Raw genomic sequence first — 21,206 nt, 5'->3', positions numbered from 1 at the left:
AGTTATTCTAATTGTTTTTTAGTACAAAAATTCGACCAATGTTTAAACAAGCGCCAGAGCTCTCCTAATTGACGAATTCGAAAGAAAGTTTGAAAGCTTGAGAGCCCTTCGATATGTGATTAAATTTTCAAGTATCTATAAGGACCTTGGTTTTTGCTGTGCAAAATTTTGAAAATTTGCAATTTTTTTTTCAAAATCTGGATTGCAAAATTATTATGCAAAATCTATAGAACCGATTTTGATGAAATTTGGTATGATGATTCTACATAACATGTAGTTTTCTTGAGCCAAGTATAAAGGTCCCAATACCCAATTTAAATACCCCAAAAAAATTCCGATTTGTAACTAGTAATGTTTTGTAAAATATTTAATTACAGACATTTTTTTCCTTTTAGGAAAAATATATAATAAATAATCATTAAAATATATATTTTAATGATTATTTATTTATTAAAAATAATAATGCTTTAACTTCTTATACCTTCCAACTACTACTCATCCATTTTAAAAAAATCTAAATTATTTTAATTTAAGATTTTAATTTTTATCTACAAACAAATTGTGAGATTAATTATTTTTAAAACAATATCAAATTATCTATGGCTAACTTTTTTCAAATATTTCAAATAAATCATTCACGAAGAGCCTATTTAAAATAAAATAAATTCTGAAACTTTCAAACAACGGGCCGCTTGATGAATGTTTCCCGGGCCTGTTCATCTAGCCAGTCCGCCTCTGACCTACATAATATATATTGTAAATGTGGAAACCACAGGTAGTGACAGTTGTGACATAATTGTTTTCAGTGGGTTACCAATATACATATATGGATAGATGTTTAATAAATGTTTATTGGTATTTTACTCAAATGTATTTTCTATTTCTCTTTGAAATTTTTAAGTAGTCGGATTGTTATGGAATGGGACTAATTCTAATAGCAAATCTGTAAAGTGTGTTGCTTATGTAGTTACTGCTTTATACTTTTGAAACAAATATGAAATAAATATAACTGCTATTGAACTGTAAAACTAATTTTGTTTCATTGTAAGTAAATACAGTAACAATAAAAATATATTTATATATACAGGGTGGTTCAAATTTTAAACAGTAAATTTCACCAGGTGAATGAATGAATAATTTTAAGCAATTTCATATGACCGTGGGTTATAGAACTCTATTTTTTCGAGATATAAGGTGTTGAAATTAGGAAAAAAGATCGCATTTTCTGAAATACCCGTCACGATGTTTGACGTAGATTGATGAAACTTGGTTATTTAATTTATCTAATTAGAAATAAACATTTGCTAAGTTACCTACAAATACGTCAACCAACGGCAAAAATAAATGGTGTCAGTATCACTAAGGACCTTACAATTTCTACGCCACTGAGTATCCTACAGATTCTATTTAACGGTTACCACATGGGTGAGTAAATCAAAAATTACTCAAAAACCATTCATTTTACAAATACAGCCTATGGCAATATTTTGTTGGAAAAACAAATTTAAATGTCTAAAATCATTGACGTAGGAATTTTGATAAGTATTTTATTCGGAGTTATACTTTTACAAAATAAAACCTTTCACATTTGTTTTACATAAAAAAATATAGAAATTCCGAGATTATCCATTCGAAACGTTCCTACGCTAATGATTTTTTTTACGATTCTTCGGACTTTTATAATAACACTATTTCATTATTTAATTACCAATATTCTAAAATTCATATAAGTAAATTGTTCACGTGGAGTACTTTCAGTTTATTCAACTAATTCTTTATTTAAAGGCATGTCGAAAGCTTATTTTTAATTTTAAAATAATAATTACTCATAAATTACTCGATTTTGGAATAAAATGAAACATATTTTTCTTTGAAACACCAAGCGGAACTAAATGCACTTAATTTTGAAAATATTCGTTGGCCTCGAAATTCCAGGATTCTTAGTGATGGTATTAGGTACGGTATTCGTATTATTATACGAACTCAGCAAAATTTTGTTCATAATAGCTACTCCAAGTTTATCAATCTACATCGATCATTTTAAGAGATATTTCTACGACCTATGTTTATGTGAACTCTTTTTTTTCTATCATCAAGCAAAGTTTGGCGTGTGCAATTCTAGAGGAGATTCTAAGAAATTTGATCGATTTATTTCATAATATTGTTAGAATTATAAACGTAACATTTCCGCTATCTAAACCACTGAATTTCATTTAATGTTACGATAAAAAAAATTAAATTATGCCTCATTTTTATTGTAGCGGAAATTTCTTTTACTTTGGACGGTGTTCAAGTTTAATTCAACGCCTGCATGTCAACAAACCAATTCTAAATTAGAAAAAGGAATTTGATCATTTATACAAGTGGGATTTGCCGACGGTGTAGGTATCCCAAAATGTCACTAATTCCAACTATTTTATTTTTATAGACACTGTGCTAGAAATAATAACACATACCTAATGAAAAAGAAAAAAAAAAAAATAAACGAATTCACGTACTGAATTTTAGATATATATTTAATTTTAAGCTCGTGGGTAAATTTCGCCAAAACCGAGCAAACGAAATTAACGTGGGTAGGATTTTTCCTCTCAGTTTACCCTTTATCAACAATAAATATTTAAAAATTCGTATTTTCGTCAGATATTAAATACCAGTATAAAATCGTATTCAATAATTATATTGATATGAATTAACAATAATTAAATATATCTGCGTGTAAAGTGGAACAGCTCTTTATCAAGTGTTAAGGTCTTAATTGCCACACAGGATGTTACCAATAAACGTAACGTCGGTTAATTATTTCCCGTCGAGTATACCTTTTTGTGATTAAATTAAATGTGCTGATGTGAACGTGGAATGGACTGAAAACATTAAGGAAAACAAGCCAATTTATTCCAGGAATATTATTTGCGGGCAAAACTGGAAATAATAACTCTATGTTCGCCTTGGAATGGCTGGATATAAATTACCAAAATCAATTACTACATTGCCGTAAATCCAATGGACTTTATATATGGCGAGAATAATGTAACGCGGTTTCTGAAGAAGTACCTTGTCTGCAATTCATCGATAGGCGGTCATAACTCAAATACTCCGTAGCAAAATTAAAAAAAATTGGCCTTGATCCAAATATAATTTTCATACGTTCATGATAATGGGCAAAAATTAAAAAATTCACAGCATGAAATAATCTGAAAGTAAGACTGGACTCTGGAAAAATACCGAAACAAATAAAATGTATATGCCGCTTAACAAATTGTGATATAAAGGTGGAATAAAACTACGCATTCTGCCTATCGTGACTCACTGCTACAGCTTCCCCTTGATAAGGCTGCATTGTTAATTGTTTCTAAATTTGTACGAGGATGTAGTAAACAAGACGAGTGATATCAACGGACAACAGTCCAAAGTCAAATAGGTAAATACGATAATTAATGAATACCAATATTAAATATTAATAGGGAATAAACACCTGAGTCACCGTTAGCCCGTGTTGCTACGTCAATGAGACCGGAGCTTTCGGGGATGCGTTAGTCCACCCTAACGCTGTACAGGCTGCATAAATTCAGATGGGGATAGCCCCACACATTTGCCCCTTACGGTTCATTGGGACGCCGTCTTATTGATTCCTGAAAACTCTTTAATCAGTCGGCAATGAATAGTCTGGCGACTTCGCGCGAAACGTGCAACAATCGTTTTTTGGAAAAACAATTCTAAGTAGGTCGGAATACGCTATATAAACAATACTTAAAAATTAATAAATATATAAATGTCTATTTTCTAACGATGCTGCAAAAATTGGTTTTAAGTCTTTTTGAGTAATAGAAGATAGGGAGTGGAATACGTTTTACAAATAAATATGCAATAATCATTCAGGGTTCTTCAATTATACCGCCTTATCTTTTTTACCTTTCTATCAAGGAAAAAATGATAAAGACCAAAGTTTTAGGATTTTTTTTACGATTTCAAAGAAACATCAAAAACAACATCTGAAGGTATATATACCTAATTAATTGTTTTTTGGAATCATCTAATTTTTCTAATTACTTACAGCGATATATAGGCAAGTATCGTATATTTCATTTTAAAGTTTGCACAATATTTTGTTTTATTTATTGCTCTTCCACAATCGATACAGTCAAGATTACCATGGAATTGGTCCATATTTATGCTTTTCCTGTATTACTAAACAGATCCTTAAATATTTTATTAAGCAAAAATATTGCACTACAAAAAGTGTTTTATAATAACCGAATTGTGTTCTAAATAAAGGACAATTTAAATATTTCTTATGAAAGGATAACTTTATGGTCTGCAAGAAGTCCTAATTTCACCTCCATGTAGTTCTTTGGGGAATACTGAAAGATAAAGCAAATAAAGAAAGATTTAACAATTTATACTATCTGAGGGAGAAAATTTTGAACGAAGTACCAATGAGGTGGGTAACAGAGCAATACATAAAACTTACTTGGAATATGTCCTTTATGTACTTACGAAAGGATGAAGATATTATAAGACGCCTTTTATAGCAAGACATTTTTTCTTAATAAAGAATTTAAAAAAACAATCAATCTTGACCATGTGCAGCATCAGTAAATAAAGCAACAGAATATTGTGCAAACTATCAAAGCAAATAAAATATATTTCATGTATATCACTGTAATCAATAAAAATAATAAAAAAAACGACAAATATATAGGGTGTTCTAGTAAATAAAATACAATAGCTTGATTTATATCTTCGAAAGGCAACTCAATTATTTTTTATAATTAATAATATTTAACCGAAAATATTTAGAGGAAAAATATAAAGGAAATACAACTTTGTCATTTTATCTTAAATAAATAAAATCCCAGTAATATATAGCGTGACCTGATTTATATGTCCAGGCTATTGATGTAATAAGTACAAGACAAATAAACTTTAAATATTAAATGCAGAACGCCTAGATATATTTGGAAGTCATGATTTTCTCAATATTACAAATCCTGTTGCGATTGTATTTGCATATTTATTTTAGTTCAAGTCTAATAAGAGGACGTTTTTGGACAGTTTTTGGATTAATAAAAGAGAGAGTAAATTGTTCCTACAAAAGGGCATATTTGCCTCTTTTTTCGATATTAACATAGAAAAAAATTAAAGGATTAATACAATGGAAATAAATGAAAATAATAGGAACTGTTAGATTTTTATAAATTTGTATATAAAATGTAAAAATGATTAGTTCTTTGTAGAAATTGATACGGGGTAATTTTGAGCTGTGCATATTCATCTCTTTTCTACTTAGTAAAAAATTTTTATACCTTGGAACACCTATGGTATTTATAAAGCAATTAAAAAATATAATGACATATATGGCACATTTCAAGAATTTCAAATAGAATATGTACTATTATGATTACTGAAAGGTTTTTTCGAGGTTTTTTCAATAGAAACATATTATTAAAGTCATCATCATCATCGTCATCATCATCATTAAAAATTTGGCAAAAATATTTTAATGAAATAGCTGTTTTATTGAAAAAATTTGAACAAAGTTTGAAAGATTGCAGATTTTTTTGTGGGTAGATAGTAGAGAGTAAATGTATACATCACCTGAAAGTTTTGCAAAAATTATTCGAAAAATAGACAATTTTATCCCTCTAAAAAATTTACAAGTAGGTACGTAGAAACTGTTATAATCAAAAAATAATAATAACATTGTGCACAGAAAAAGTTATATTAAGGTACATTGAACTAAGTAAAATTTTATTCGTTGAAATTAATGTTTCAGTTTTGCTGTGAAAAAATTTTCAGTATCGTTTACTTCGTGCATGTGTGTATGGAGTCTTAATTTTCAGATGACCGATATAATTCGCTCATGGTTTAAATTTAGAACCCGACTGAAAACAGTATAATTAAAAAGGCACATTTCCGAGACATATTAAAAATATATATTTTGTTTATACAGGTAAATTTTATGAGACCAGCTTTGAAAATAGCAAAATTATATTCGTACATAAATAGAAATAAAATAAATAACATTTGTAGGAGGTGATAAACAATCCTCCGTGTTATTTCCTTAAATATTTATTTAGTTAAAATACGGTCTACCAGCAGGAAAATAATAAAATAAATACTTATACTGGTGAAATGCAGTATTTTTACTTTAAATTATTTCGTATTATGATACGTTATCTATAATTAAACCGCTGTTTGTTTTAATTGAAATATTCAGAGGCGACCAACTGTATAGAGGTGTGGATTCGTATTTAAATTTAATTTTTCACGTCTTGCTATTAATATCTAACCTGATTACACGTTATAACACAATACTTTTTCTTTGTAAACGTAGGAAATGTGACTAAATATCCGTACGGGCACAGGCATGGAGCCAGAACCGCGTTTTCTTTTTGGGATACGTCGCTTGAACCGTCTACTTTGAGGGTTGCATAACCTGCAGGCGTAAGCATCTCCGTCTACCACCCAAATTCAAGTGGAAGGAAATTTTATATAAACACGAGATATTTCATGTATTAATACAACCTGGCCTATTTTATAATTTATATATTCGCCGACTGGAAATCGTACGTGCCTATAAAATAAGTTTGGCCAAATGTACGAGATATTTAAAACGAAATTTACGATATATTTTATTGCTATTGAAAATCGCGGCCGAAACTAGGCAATAAAAATAATTCTCTTGGAAAGTTCTCGTATTATAAATAATGATTTTTGGATGAAGGACTATTTTTTAGTCAGTAATTGATCCCGTTCATTGATAATTTTATAAGAGATGAAAGCTGTGCCAAGAATGTGGACTGTTATAAATTAATTTTTTAAAGTAAGCTTCCAAAAAATATATTTATTGAATTGAGTGTTATCTGTAATTGGTAAATCAATTTCTAATAATGTTTCTGTGAGGTGAATTAAAGGTAAATCCTTGATTGGTAATTACAGGTAAAGGTAGATAACAGGTGCAATTTTACACCTACACGAGTTCGTAGGTTGTGAATGGAGGTGAAATAATCAAGGTAAAGATTCACCTGCCAATGAACATGTAAGGTGCGGCAAGCGCCTCCCATCCACCTGCCCAATGCAGGCGAACAGGTAAGAATCAAGCAAGCGGCGCCCATCGACGCGCTCAGGTAGAAAACCACCTGTGAAGTGGCGCTAAGGGTAATTATCGAGCCAATCGGATTCAGTGGATATGTTACGGCTTCTACAGGATATCTAATTAATATGTTTTCAAAAAATACCTGTTTGTGCGTTAACGTTAATTGTTAACGACGCCATCCGGCCAAAAAACGAGCGCTCAAGAACAAAATAAATTGTTTACAGACAATAAAATCGTTTCTGGACGACCTCCTCGTTAACCCCTCTGTGTCACAGACCAATAATTGGTCGGGAAGACGCGGCTCGCAATGGGAACACGTGCAATTAAACTCAAAACAACAACCATCTTCCGAATGAACAGCGAAACAGCACTAACACAAAATGGGCAGGTAACACAGCGGGGAACCAGAACTGAACTGATCTACTCACGTTGACAGGTGTTCCATACATTGGCTAAACTCCAAAGTCGATAGGAGTAACTGTCGTAACACCCAAACATGCTCTCACTTCGCGCCACCATGGCCAACTAGTTTCAAAGCAACACGCGGCCGACGCCGAGAGCCCACTATGTTGTGATCTCGCATCCCTCCTCTGGATCGCGACGTCTTCCCCCACCACCGGCGCGCGCGTCTACCTACACGGACGGTAGCGACGCTCCAGAGCCGGTCGCAACGCCGCCCCCAAATCTGATGCCGATATCAAATTGATGCGTGCGGTCCGATTTGAGATTTGAATCACGGAGAGGTTCGCGAGATACGGGGGCGTCCGCCGATTCTCTCATGACGGTGGTGGTTCCTCCGATGTTTCTTAAGACGATTTTTATATCGACTGAAATGATCCGATCTCTTGGATTTTTCGCGGACAAAGTCAGCAAGCACAAAGTTTTGGTTAGAAATGGAAACTTTCTTCGATGTTTTTTGATATTTATTTAATAATATCGTGGGAAACAACTACTCTGCTAACTAACGCTCCGAGCAGCATTGACTTTAAGTAGTTGGAACCACTTAAAGTCCTCATAATTTTTACTTAATTTTGTTCTTTTACATGTACTAATATGTGAAAACTGCACCTTATCGATTTGAAGTCTGTGTCTGTGACAGTTCCTTAGCAATTGGTTAACTAATACACATACTCACATACACACACATAGGTGTTGGAATTACAAAACTGGTGTGAATGTTCAGGTACAACAAATTAAATATACAGTAAACCAATATTATACATAAAGTTTGCCTTTTTTGTTAACGTGTTTATCGTTTTTAAGATCATAACTGACATTTTGTTGGTTTTGAGATAAATGCATTTCATTGTTTTTAATAATATTTACATTTTCGCATTTTTTTATGAATTTAAGCATGAGCAGTTTGAATTGTATCTACTAGATTTATCGTATAGACAACGACAATTATTATTATATATTTAGTAATTATAATTTTATATATATATATAACATATACAGGGTGATTCAGAATTTATTCAATATAAAGATTTTGGATGTACGGACTCTTAAAAATACAATTTTGTAAAGAAAAACCAAAAAGGGCAGTTCGAAAATGATTTAAAAATACATTTCTGCACGGCACTGGAAACTGGTCCACTGTAAAACCCGACCTCGCACAATGCGACAGGCACAGCGGCGTGATAAAAACGTACAAAAATTTGAATGAATTTCGCAAGGAAAGGAATAAATAGAATTTTATAGCACCTATTTTATATAAGCAAATTCAACTGCTTTTGCCGCTATTATTATTAATTAGTAAAATTAATTTAACAACTGTTCAATATTTTGTCCACCGACATGTAAACACATTTGAGCCCGTCTTACTTAGTTTCTACGAACTAACATAAATATTGTCCCGCTTCACCATAAAACAAACGTTTCACCATAATACAAATGTTGTCTTGCTTCACCATAAATTAAAACGATATCCATCAACTCCGAATTGCTTTACACGCAAGCCATTTTTGACACTAACTACTAAAAAACTATTGTAAACACTATCGCAACGACGATCGTAAAATCGGATTTCAGTATTCGGAGTCGCTGAGGCCACGTGGCTCTCCACACTTATTGCAAATGACGCTAGAGACCTCAATTGTCCAGCGATGTAACGCTTGAAAGTACTACAACTTTAATAATTAATAATTTTTTTCTCGAAAACTATAAGGATTATACAAAAATTTTTTTACGATATTGATTCCATTTCTCATGCCGCATGTATTCTCAAATTATTTTGGATAAGTTGTGAATCACCCTGTATAATTATTGTATATATACCATATATGTATTTGGTAGTTCCAGATACGACAATTTCGCTTTGTAAAATCAGTATACTTTACAGACATAACAAACATGAATTGAAATCGTTTGAAAATGAGGAAATTATTAGAAAAGTTGATTTGATTTTTTTTCCTAATTAATTAATTAATAATTAATTAATAATTATAAATTAATTAACAATATAAATTAATTAATAATTATAAATTAAATCACTCTTTTTTTTGACAAAAATATAAAGTACCTTAGACCACGAAGACAAAACAGTGGAAGTCAGCAGCAAAAGAATAAATCGAAATAAATTCAAAACCTAATTGCACAAGTTCCATGATGATATTTCTCATTTTGGAACGGTTTTTGTAGGTTGCAGTTTTCTGTTTAACAAACATAATGGTGTATTAACATTAAATTTAATAATGCAAAATTAATGCAATGTACACTTGCATGAATATGTTTGCTAGATGAGGTTTTTGTCATTTTTCAACTGACGAGAAAACAAAAAATTATGCATTTTAGTGTGTGACTTTTGGTTCATAAAAATTGGTTGAATCACGTCTCATGCTTGAAGGATGGTAGAGATTTTAGCCCTTTTCACCGATTGAGGTTTGTTCATCGATTTGTGTAGTATGTTTAAAATAGTGATGGCAGTCACTTACCAAAAACGACCAGTACAAAAGTCATTGAAAGACATTGACCATAAAAGTCTAAAATGGGCACTGAATATTTAAAATGGCCAACTTTTTCCTATAGTTCAATAATTCCGTTAAAATCAGTGTTTATACATAGTTGTCAATAATTATTTTTCTTTCATAAATATGGCCAAAGGGACTTTAAACTTATTCAAATGGACAAAGGTATGCGCAATGTAATTTTTGTAAAATCGGATACATGCAACCAGAATGAGACAGTTATATAACACCAGATCATTTCAAAGCATATTTTTTAAATTTGATATCGAAATGCTGTTACACTTTGCATATGTATTCAGTTTTTCAAGGTGATCTACAAAATTTAAAATAGGTAAGTAATTTTTATTACATATTTTTCAAAACTTCCAACTACTTTTCCATACATCTTTCGCAATTTTTGGAAGGCTTTAGATAGGGTATTTCTAAAACAATGAGGTAAGAAAGCAAACAGCTTCCTATACCTACATGTGGCTTCGAAAACGCTAAGTAAAAAAGTGATAATAGCGCATTGCCAAAAACATTTGCCTTTAATAACTTAAAAACAACTAACCAAATCCAAATGAAACAGTTAATCTTTTCATAATTTCATTAGTTTTTATTTTTACAATGTCAATATATGAAAAAGTTAAAAAATATAATAAAAAAACTATAATATAGGTTTGTATAAACTATTTTCCCGTAAGATTATTGCAATCGGTGATCTAAATATTTGTACTGAGTTCTGAACAACCACTTCAAAATTATTTATAAAAATTTGTCTCTGGCAGCACATTTCTGTCATCTTTTAAACTTTTTTCTAAGTGTTTTCGGTCTCATGTTCATAGGTAACTGTCGTCTTAAAACTATTATTATTATTTCCTATCTCGTAGTTCATTAGATACATATTCTGGAAACACCTTGTACAAGTAGTAACTCATATATATATTTTATTAAACTTAATGTTACCATCAAATCTTGATTTCAGATGCAAAGGTAATCAGACAATAGGAAATTAAATAGAAATTATGTGTTATTTAGGTACAATTATTGTTATTGTACATACAAGTTAATGTTCTAGATAAAGAAATTAAGCTTTCCTTTATTCCTAGTGTAATAATAACACTAATATTTTGATAAGATAATGATATTTATTTCGACCACAAATTAATATACCTTAAACCTCACCCGTGACTACATTTCAGAGATATTTGACCTTTTCACGAACGATATTTTAAATATTAAATATTTATTTTAACATAATTCCTTTATTACGGCCAATATTTGTTGGAAGATAATGAAGTAAACAGTAATTAGAAATATTTTTAATAATCTGTTGTTAAGGTAAGTTCGTATTGCTTATCGGAAAACTCTGGAAATGTATGGGTATCCAATAAGACAATTCACCTAATCGTTTCACAGATAAAAGAGAAAATACAAAGTTATGGAATATGTACGCCATCCTTTATAAGGTGAAGTACTGAAGTTTACTTATTCACTAAAAAATTCTAATATTTGTCGTAAAATTTATCAATTCTTACATGCAACTATATCATCTGTTGTCGTTTAGTGATTAATAATTTATTTATAGGCGCCAATGACTAATCAATTCTGACGGAGACATGATAAAAATTTATCTCATTGTCTGCGGTGACAATTGTAGTTAAGAAAATAAACTGACAAGAGATAGTTTAAAAAAGTCATTATTTTTTGTCAATTATCGCGTTCATTTTTTCAGGAAAGCAAATACATTTCTACAGGGTGTTTAAAAAACATGAGCTGTCGCTCGTGGAAAGATTCCTTATCCAAAAATAAAAGAAAGAGTTTCAATTACCATGAACATTTTTTTTGTAATTATTTTCAGATAAATTTAAATAATACATTTTCAAAACCTTATAATGAATACGGCTGTCAGAACTGAGCCGCGGGACATAGGCGTAAGTATTATTTATTAAAAAGCAGCAAATTAAATTGTCCACAATACACCAACGGATAGGAATTAATTATGCAACATCTGCACGATGACAATGCCAACGTATACTAACGTGACATGAACCTGAAAAGCATTCTGAGGCAGCGGCTCACGCATGTCTCGGTTGACTCGCTTGGCACGCCATTGAATTGCGGCTTTCTCTGACAGCCCTAATAATGAAAGTAAAATCAAGAAAGTACCAAGAGATAACTTTTTGTATTAAACTGAGTGTTTTGGAAAAAGTACCTACTATAAATTCGGGGGCCGATAAAGCATCAAAAGACTTTTTATAATTCATGAGCCATAGCCTTTTGTTTTTAATATAGGGAGTCAAAGATTTTAGCTGTAATTTATTTCAATAAATATTGTAATGCAATGAAATTTGGTATAGGAAATTTTTAAGGATGTTAAATATGAGGATGCTTAGTGTCAGTGTTTGACTGTCTGGTAGAGGTCGTTAGCGTCAGGTTTTTTACACCGTATGTCCGACATTACACTAAAAAATCGATGTGTGTGAAAGCAATAAAGGTACGGACTGAATCTACTGAGTGAAGTTATTGAGTACATTTTCACTCAATATTGAGCATTTTGATAATTTTACTCATTTGTAATAATATTTGAACTAAAACTGAGTACTTTTACTCGAATATAGGTACTCGTTAAATAAATTCTGCAGATAAACTCGTATTTGGTGCACTTGTAGCTAAATCAGAATAAATATCCTCATTATTGAGTGACCTCGCCCCATTCTATGGTTGTCGTGCGTTGTCTTTGTCTGTTCCCCTCGTCCCCATCAGGACTTCTCGTGGCGTGGTGTATGGCGTGTAGTGCTGGACAAGTGTCCGTTAATCCGGTTATTTTGGTGAAAATTATGTTTAAATGCAGTGGTTTGATTACAATAATTAAAAACAATAATATTTCGTTAAATAAATGGATAGTTAAATTGTTGTCTATACTTACTTACGCATCTGTAACGTATAATATAGGTTATGGTAATCTATTCCTTCGATCAGTTAACCAATTAATCAATCGAGACCTAAAATATTGTTTCTAAAACAAATCTGTGTAGAAACCACTGTGGCAGCTTAGTAGTTTAATACAATGATATTTAAATTAAAATTTAAAGAATATAATACCGTGGTGCAAAACCACTTCAGATATGAAATGGAAACAGCGGCGGCTGGTGCCGGGGGCTCTGGGGCGTCGCCTCTTAATAATAGTTAAATTTAAATCATATTAGAGAAAAATTTAACTCTTAACTGGTTTTACATACTCAGAATAGAGTCAAAAGTTACTTGTTAGTTAGCAGAAACTCGGATTTGAGTTTCTGTTGCAATAGTTTCACTCATAAAATTTTAGTTGTACTCATACTAAATAGATTGAAAATTTCACTCAATTGAGTGTGTACAGAAACTGATATATTACTGACTAAATTGAGAGAACCTTAATACTAAAATTGTCCGCAAATAAATAGGCCATACTTCGACACTAGCTTGCTTTGATGGAATTAAACTGATTTATATCAAATTGTCCTACTACAATTATGTTTCCTTGAAATGTGTTAATAAGTACCTACCAGTTATTGTGAAATTAGAATAAAAAAAATAAAGGTCGATTACTTTTTAAGGGAGCAAAATTGGACTAAGGTAACGTGATCTAAATTAAAATAAAAATAAACTAAACCGGTTTATTTTCATCTACGCCAAGCTACCCATTAATTTTTGGACACCCCGCATATTTAAGAATAGAAGTTGGTCAGTCTATTAACTCAAAAAAACGGTACGATTTTAGCGATTTTAACAGGAATATCTTTCTCAGTTTGATTCAGCAGCAGACCTCGAGCAGGTGGTAAAAAATTAATAAGACTGATGTATTTAGCATCCTCAAAAATTCCCTAGTTCATAAAAATCGTCTCTGATGCCCTGTATCTCAAAAAACAAAATACAGAAGACCATAGGAACAAATAAAATCTTTTTTAATATTCTATCCAATGTATAGTACCTTTTTCCAAAAGACCCTGTACAAACAACATACTTCTTTCATGATTCGAAACAAGGTATTTTGTTTGTTTTAAACAATATAAATGGAAACGTTTCTTTTAAATAAATTGATACACATTTTGAACATAATACGAGGAACATATATATTACGGTGCCAAAATATTTAGCAATCTTGTAGGAAGTTGAGATTTCAGGTTCTCACGAAAAACCATTCGTAACTAATAGATACAACGCCAAAACCTGAGATGTACACGTTTAATGGGAAATGTGTAGCAACATCTTGCACGGGACAAAGTGAATTAGAAAATATCCAACAATTACAACGACGGCAAATGTTCGCCAAATGTTACAGCCGTGAACATAATACAAAAACTGGCCATCAGAAGGGTGCATGCGGCAAGACTGTACCTACGATTCTATGGCTTTCACCCCTCACAGGTCGGTGCAGGGACCTGTTTAGCCCCATTTTCTATCACGTCCCCGAGGTGTTTCGATTATTGCAGTCACACTATTCACACCATCTGTCGCCCACACGGCGATGGGGCCCTTGTACCTGATTTTTTTTTAAACAATGGTTTGCGTTACTCACTCGATTCGATGTTGTTTAAGGAAGGAAATGGTTCCAAGCTAGTTTGGTAACTCGAAAGTGCAGTAAACTTGCATTATCTACTACACTGATAAAAATATTTGAAATTTATAAGTCAGTTTTATGGCAGAAAATGTGTCTCATTTGTCTTAGGTTTGTACATATTGTTTATTTAATTAGTCCTCATAACAAAAAAAGTCTAAAACTATTGCAAGGTTTTTCTGGTTTTCGAAAGTATAAAAACGCATTTGAAAGCCCATTCTTAAATCCAAACTTTGTGTAAAATAAAATATATTCTAGGTAGACTATTTTGTCCTTTAAATAAGTTTACTACATAAACTGCTTTATTTATATTTTTAAGTTTTACTGACTTGTTAATTTGAACCTGCGATGTCAAGTTTTTCATTGTACTACTATTTAAAGAAAGCTATTTAATTAATTGCTTTAAATAATATTCTTAATTATTTGTTTTAAGGTATAATTCAGAAATTGATTTGTATTTGTAAATTTGCATTTTGAGTGAATTATGGAGGAAATGTAAAATTACATGCTTAATACGTTATGTAATCTCATATTACCTTCTGTGTCGTCAAAATAACCAAATGATCTAGTGTGTAATTTTACATAAAATTTTTATGATTGTACTTTACTACAGGCTACAGCAATGGTCACATAAATAAATTACTTAATTGTTATATGTGACTTTAGTAAATGATCAAAAGTACACGCAAAAAAAAATTCTTGAATCAAGAATACTATATTTATGTATGTATACGCAAAGAAATATATACTTGATGCTAATATACCACAATCTTAAAGTAAATAAAATTTCTTCATTTAAATGAACGTTTTCTTGATGGAAGAAATTTTACTTAGTTTAAGATTGTGGAGCATTAACATTCTTTGCGTATATATAAATATATCATTCTTGATTTAAGAATTAATTTTTTTGCGTGTATAAATATCACCGAAAAATCTTAAATGATTTATTTTCGTATACATATAACTACAACCATATTAAATACTTATAATACTAACTAAATAAGGTTACTCCACCTAAATATTTACTTAATTTAAGATTAAGTATGCTTAAACTGGTATACCAAATAAATGTTACGATTAAACCTTTTCAAATATTTGCGATATTAATCGATTTTCAAAAACTTTTAGTAAAACATCAAATATTAATAATTTAGTTACTAACGATGACATATTTAGTTCATTGAATAATAAGAAGAAAAGTAACCAGAAAATACTATTATGCCCAAAGAATAAAAAACTAAAAGTAATAAATTTAATAACACACACTACCAATGTCAAAACGTATTTTTTTTTTACTTTTGACATAAGATTCTATAAATGAATTGTGGTGTGAGAATTTTCTTGACTGTCTATTCAAATTTATTTAATTACGATGAATTAACAGGATTTGTACTAATTAATTAGTATATTTTTACCATTTTCTACACATGTGAAATTTCATCTACGCCCTGAAGATCATTACATTCCCATAGGTAATATTGTAATGGTAAAATCCCTGTCATTGTTTTTATATCTACGTTATCATATAGGTATTATAATACTATCAACACCCACTCAATAAATAATAAAACTGTAATTAAAATTAGATCTGACAACAAAATAAAATGGTATAGGTATGTTTCAATTTGTATTCTGCATAAATAAAAAAGTATTATTCGAAATACGTAGGTATGCGTGATTATTTTTATTTCTGTTATGTTCAGGTATAAACGTTATCTTAAAAACAATTATAAAATTACCGTTCTAGTACATATACAGGCTGTGCCTAAAAAATTAGGGGATGATTCCAATCATAAAACTAATGAAACAAAGACACTTTTTTGAAATTTTAATAATAACGACATTACATTACATAAACTCAAAGTCATTTTTAAACTACAATACTTTCACTTATCATCAAAATAAACATTGTGAAGTTCAAGTCCTTACTGACCAAATTGGTCATAACAATTTTATTTATGATTTTTCAAAAACAACATTATGTTAAAAGATCGTTTAAAAATATTACAAAAAGGGGATAAGTCGATATCAGCAACCATTTTCTTGTTTACATAACATTCTGGGACAATATTACAACCGATTCCGGGAAATTATTATTTAAAATTTTAATAAATTTGTTAGCGAATTTAAGATAATTTACATTTTAATGCTTACAATTATTGTACAAAATACAATTTCTTTCACGTTGCGATGCTCTTTACTGCAAAATATATAAGGCGCGTTCTAAAGTAAACAGGACTTCTTAAAATTAAGAACAACAAAAAGTTTTTTTGGCAAAACCGACACATTTTATTCAAAATAGTCCGCTTCCGCAGATACGGGCACTGGTTGACAGTTAAAATACAAATTTTAGTCAAAAACTCGGTCAGAAGTGTCGATCGAGATGGCGCATTATCGGGTAACAAGCGCTAACTGGCCGAAAACGATGTACCAAACGCTTCAAAATACCAAGATAGAATGTGCATTTGTGTAACGGTTTGGCCCGGTGCGGTGGAACGAACTCTTTGTGAAGAATTAATGAAATCATAAAAGCAAATCAACATTTTTCACTTTTGACTTCGCCAAACGAGATTTTTTGGGTTTTGGCTCGTCTGGTGATTTCCATTCGGCTCTTTGGTGTTTGGTTTCTGGATGATATCGAAAACACCAATCACAATATTGTAAAGGAAGTCTTTGTCCTTTTTAGCCTTCTTGATGATGTCCTTCGAATATTGAATTCTGAGCAATTATGGTCGTCAGTCAAATTGTGCAGAACAAACCATGCACACGTTTCAGCCAAAAAGCGATAAATTTATGTTTTTGAGATGCCCATTTCCAATTCCATGAATTTTGATGATTTTGGCAGATCTTTGAATTAACGCACAGTTTTGATGAAATCTGTGGTGATCACGGTTTTCGGTTGGCCAACATGTTGCTCATCATTTATGTCATCACGACCGTTTTTAAACCGCGTATATAGTCTTTCCGATCATAATTGAAGAACCAAGAGGTTGACAGTATGTACCAGGTTCGGTCGCTGACACAGCAACTCGGCATTGAAATATTTGAAAAACTTGTTCCCATATTTATTTAGCCATACCCATATACAGATCTGGTCGCCCAGTTGAGGAATGACTGCGGTGGAAAACGCGGCACAAACAAAGCCGCGTTGGGTGACGTGGTCATAACAAAAGTTAACAAATGGCCTAGCAGTGTAATGCAGCAATGCGGAATTTGGTGTGATTCAGGTAATTTTAATTTATTATAGGCACCTTCTATTAATCATTCATATTATAATTGCGAAAGGGAGAAATATGAAGGATATTTTGTTTACTAATATTATTACAAAATGAGAATTTGGAGACCTTTTGAAACGGAACAAAACGAAATTTACCATCAATATAATAAAATTGTTTAAGGATATAAATAATTAAAATACGTTGTTGGTCAAATGANGGATTGCACATTACCATTTACAGTGAAATAACTAATTGAATTTTATGTTTATTTTTCCTTTTAATTAAAACGAGAGGATTGTATTAAACTGGCCAAAATTATTTATTATTGCATTAAAACATTTTGTCTTCTGTGTGTATTTCATACATTTTAATTTGGCAACACTGATTTTCGCAAAGGCTCGACTCTGTTAAGTTCGGTTCGGCAAGTGTGCGCTGATGTTAATCGAATGGCATGACATTTTTTGACCAGGACCGTACTAAGATTTATTTCTTCGCTAAAAAAAGTTGGATAATGAATTTCTTATATAAGGCTTTTTTATTGCATATATTCCTAGGAATCTGCATTTTATTTTTTCTGCACTAAAGACGCCACACCCTGTATAAGGCGCGTTCTAAAGTAAACAGGACTTTTTAAAAATAAGAACAACAAAAAGTTTTTTTGGCAAAACCGACGCATTTTATTCAAAATAGTCCTCTTCCGCGGATACGGGCAGTGGTTGACAGTTAAAATACAATTTTTAGTCAAAAACTCAGTCAGAAGTGTCGATCGAGATGGGTAACAAGCGCTAACTGGCCGAATACGATGTACCAAACGCTTCAAAATGCCAAATTGTGCATTTGTGTAACGGTTTGGCTCGGTGCGGTGGAACGAACTCTGTGAAGAATTAATGAAATCATATCAAATCAACATTTTTCACTTTTGACTTCGCCAAACGAGATTTTTTGGGTTTTGGCTCGTCTGGTGATTTCCACTTGGCACTTTGGTGCTTGGTTTCTGAATGATATTGAAAACACCAGTCACAATATTGTAAAGGAAGCTTTTGTCCTTTTTAGCCTTCTTGGTGATGTCCTTCGAATGTTGAATTCTGAGCAATTTATGGTTGGCGGTCAAATTGTGCAGAACAAACCATGCACACACACTCTTCAGCCAAAATGCGATAAATTGATGTTTTTGAGATGACCACTTCCAATTCCATGAATTTTGATGATTTTGACTGATCTTTTAATTAACGCACAGTTTTGATGGAATCTGTGGTGATCACGGTTTTCGGTATATACTGCCAACCAAGAGGTTGGCAGTATATAGCAGGTTCGGTCGCTGACGCAGCAACTCGGCATTGAAATATTTGAAAAACTTGTTTCCATATTTATTTAGCCATACCCATATACAGATCTGGTCGCCCAGTTGAAGAATGAGTGCGGTGGCAAACGCGGCACAAACAAAGCCGCGTTGGGTGACGTGGCCATAACAAAAGTGAACAAATGGCCTAGCAGTGCAGTGCAGCAATGCGGAATTTGGTGTGATCCAGGTAATTTTAATTTATTATAGGCACCTTCTATTAGTCATTCATATTATAATTGCAAAAGGGAGAAATAAGAAGGATACTCTGTTTACTAATATTATTACAAAATGAGAATTTGGAGACCTTTTGAAACGGAACAAAACGAAATTTACCATCAATATAATGAAATTGTTTAAGGATATAAATAATTAAAATACGTTGTTGGTCAAATGAACATATAAGTAATAGAAATTTTCTACACATTATACAGGGTGATTCAGAACTGATTCAAAAAAAAAATTCTGGATGTACAGGAGACCCTTATAAATTCAGTTTTGTACAGAAAAAATCAAAAAGGGCAGTACGAAAATGATTTAAAAATACACTTCTGCACGGCACTGGAAACTGGTCCACTGTAAAACCTGACCTCGCACAATGCTACCGGCATGGCGTTGTGATAAAAACGGACAAAAACTCTCGAAAGGAAAGAAATATGTAAATAGAATTTTATCGCACCTATTTTATATCGGCAAATTCAAATGCTTTTGCCTTTATTAATTAATAAAATTAATTTGTGCTTTTAAATAATAAAATTATTTGACATACCCGATGTTACAACAATTGTTCAAAATTTTATCCACCAACGTGTAAACACATTTGGGTCCGTCTTACTCAGTTTCTACGAACTAACACAAATGTTGTCTTGCTTCACCATAACACAAATGCTTCACCATAAATTAAAACGATATCCATCAACTCCGAATTGCTATACACGCAAACCATTTTTGACATTAACTACCCATTTTTAACACTAACTACTAGAAAACTATTATAGGTGTTTACAATAGTACAGATAACAGGTAAATAGTATGGCAACGACGATTGCAAAATCCGATTTCAGTATTCGGAGTTGCTGAAGCCACGTGCTCTCCACGCGTATTGCGAATGACGCTAGAGACTACAGTTGTCCAGCTATGTAGTGGTTGAATGTACTATAACTTCAATAATTTTTTTCTCGGAAACTATAAGGATTTTATAAACATTTTTTTTACGATATTGACTCCATTTCTCATGCCGCATCTATTCCCAAATTTTTTTGGATAAGTTGTGAATCACCCTGTATAAAAATTATTATAATATTTTTTGAGCAGAGAATTTTTTTAGGGGCGCCTATGAAATTCATTAAATTTTATTGCTAGGCGTTTTTATACATGTTCAGCTGACTTCAGAAAAACTCATGTATATGAGTGAAGGATCTACATTTCCGACGCATGTAATTACCAATAGATGATCTCACTTGACCTACCTATTTTTGATTTTGAAACGCACCTTATTTTAACATCTTGCGCTAAAACCATTTTTTTACATTGCTACATTTTTCCTTGAAAACGATCGATGCTGTAGATTTAGAACAAGAAAAATATTTAGATTTTTAATGGCCTCTATTATAACTCAAGCTATTTAAGTTTTTAAATCGCAAATGAAAAACTAGTTTGTTACCAGTAACAGGTGTCCCAATTTTGAAAAAAAATCGTGGCTAGAAAAATAGTACCAAAATATCAAATACCTAAAAAAAATACTCGGAGATTTTAAATTATCAAAAAAATGTCGTAGGAACATTTGCGCCATGGTTTTTGTGAGTAAAATCACTCTCTAAATTGTATGTTCATAGATCACCTTGTAACTGATTCAAAACTACACTTATATCAATTTCATCTTCTACTTACCTTCCTTTCAGAAGTACCACCAACCTGGAACCTGTCAATTAAAACGATTTCTATTTCCGGTATACTTTTTGTTCTCAAGTGAAAGTTGCGTATTATACACGCGCCACTGGTGGTCCACCGT

This window comes from Anoplophora glabripennis, unplaced genomic scaffold (genome assembly GCF_000390285.2).
Source record: "Anoplophora glabripennis isolate ALB-LARVAE unplaced genomic scaffold, Agla_2.0 scaffold19, whole genome shotgun sequence".
NCBI classification, from domain to species: domain Eukaryota; kingdom Metazoa; phylum Arthropoda; class Insecta; order Coleoptera; family Cerambycidae; genus Anoplophora; species Anoplophora glabripennis.
Note: the sequence above shows the minus strand (reverse complement) of the source record.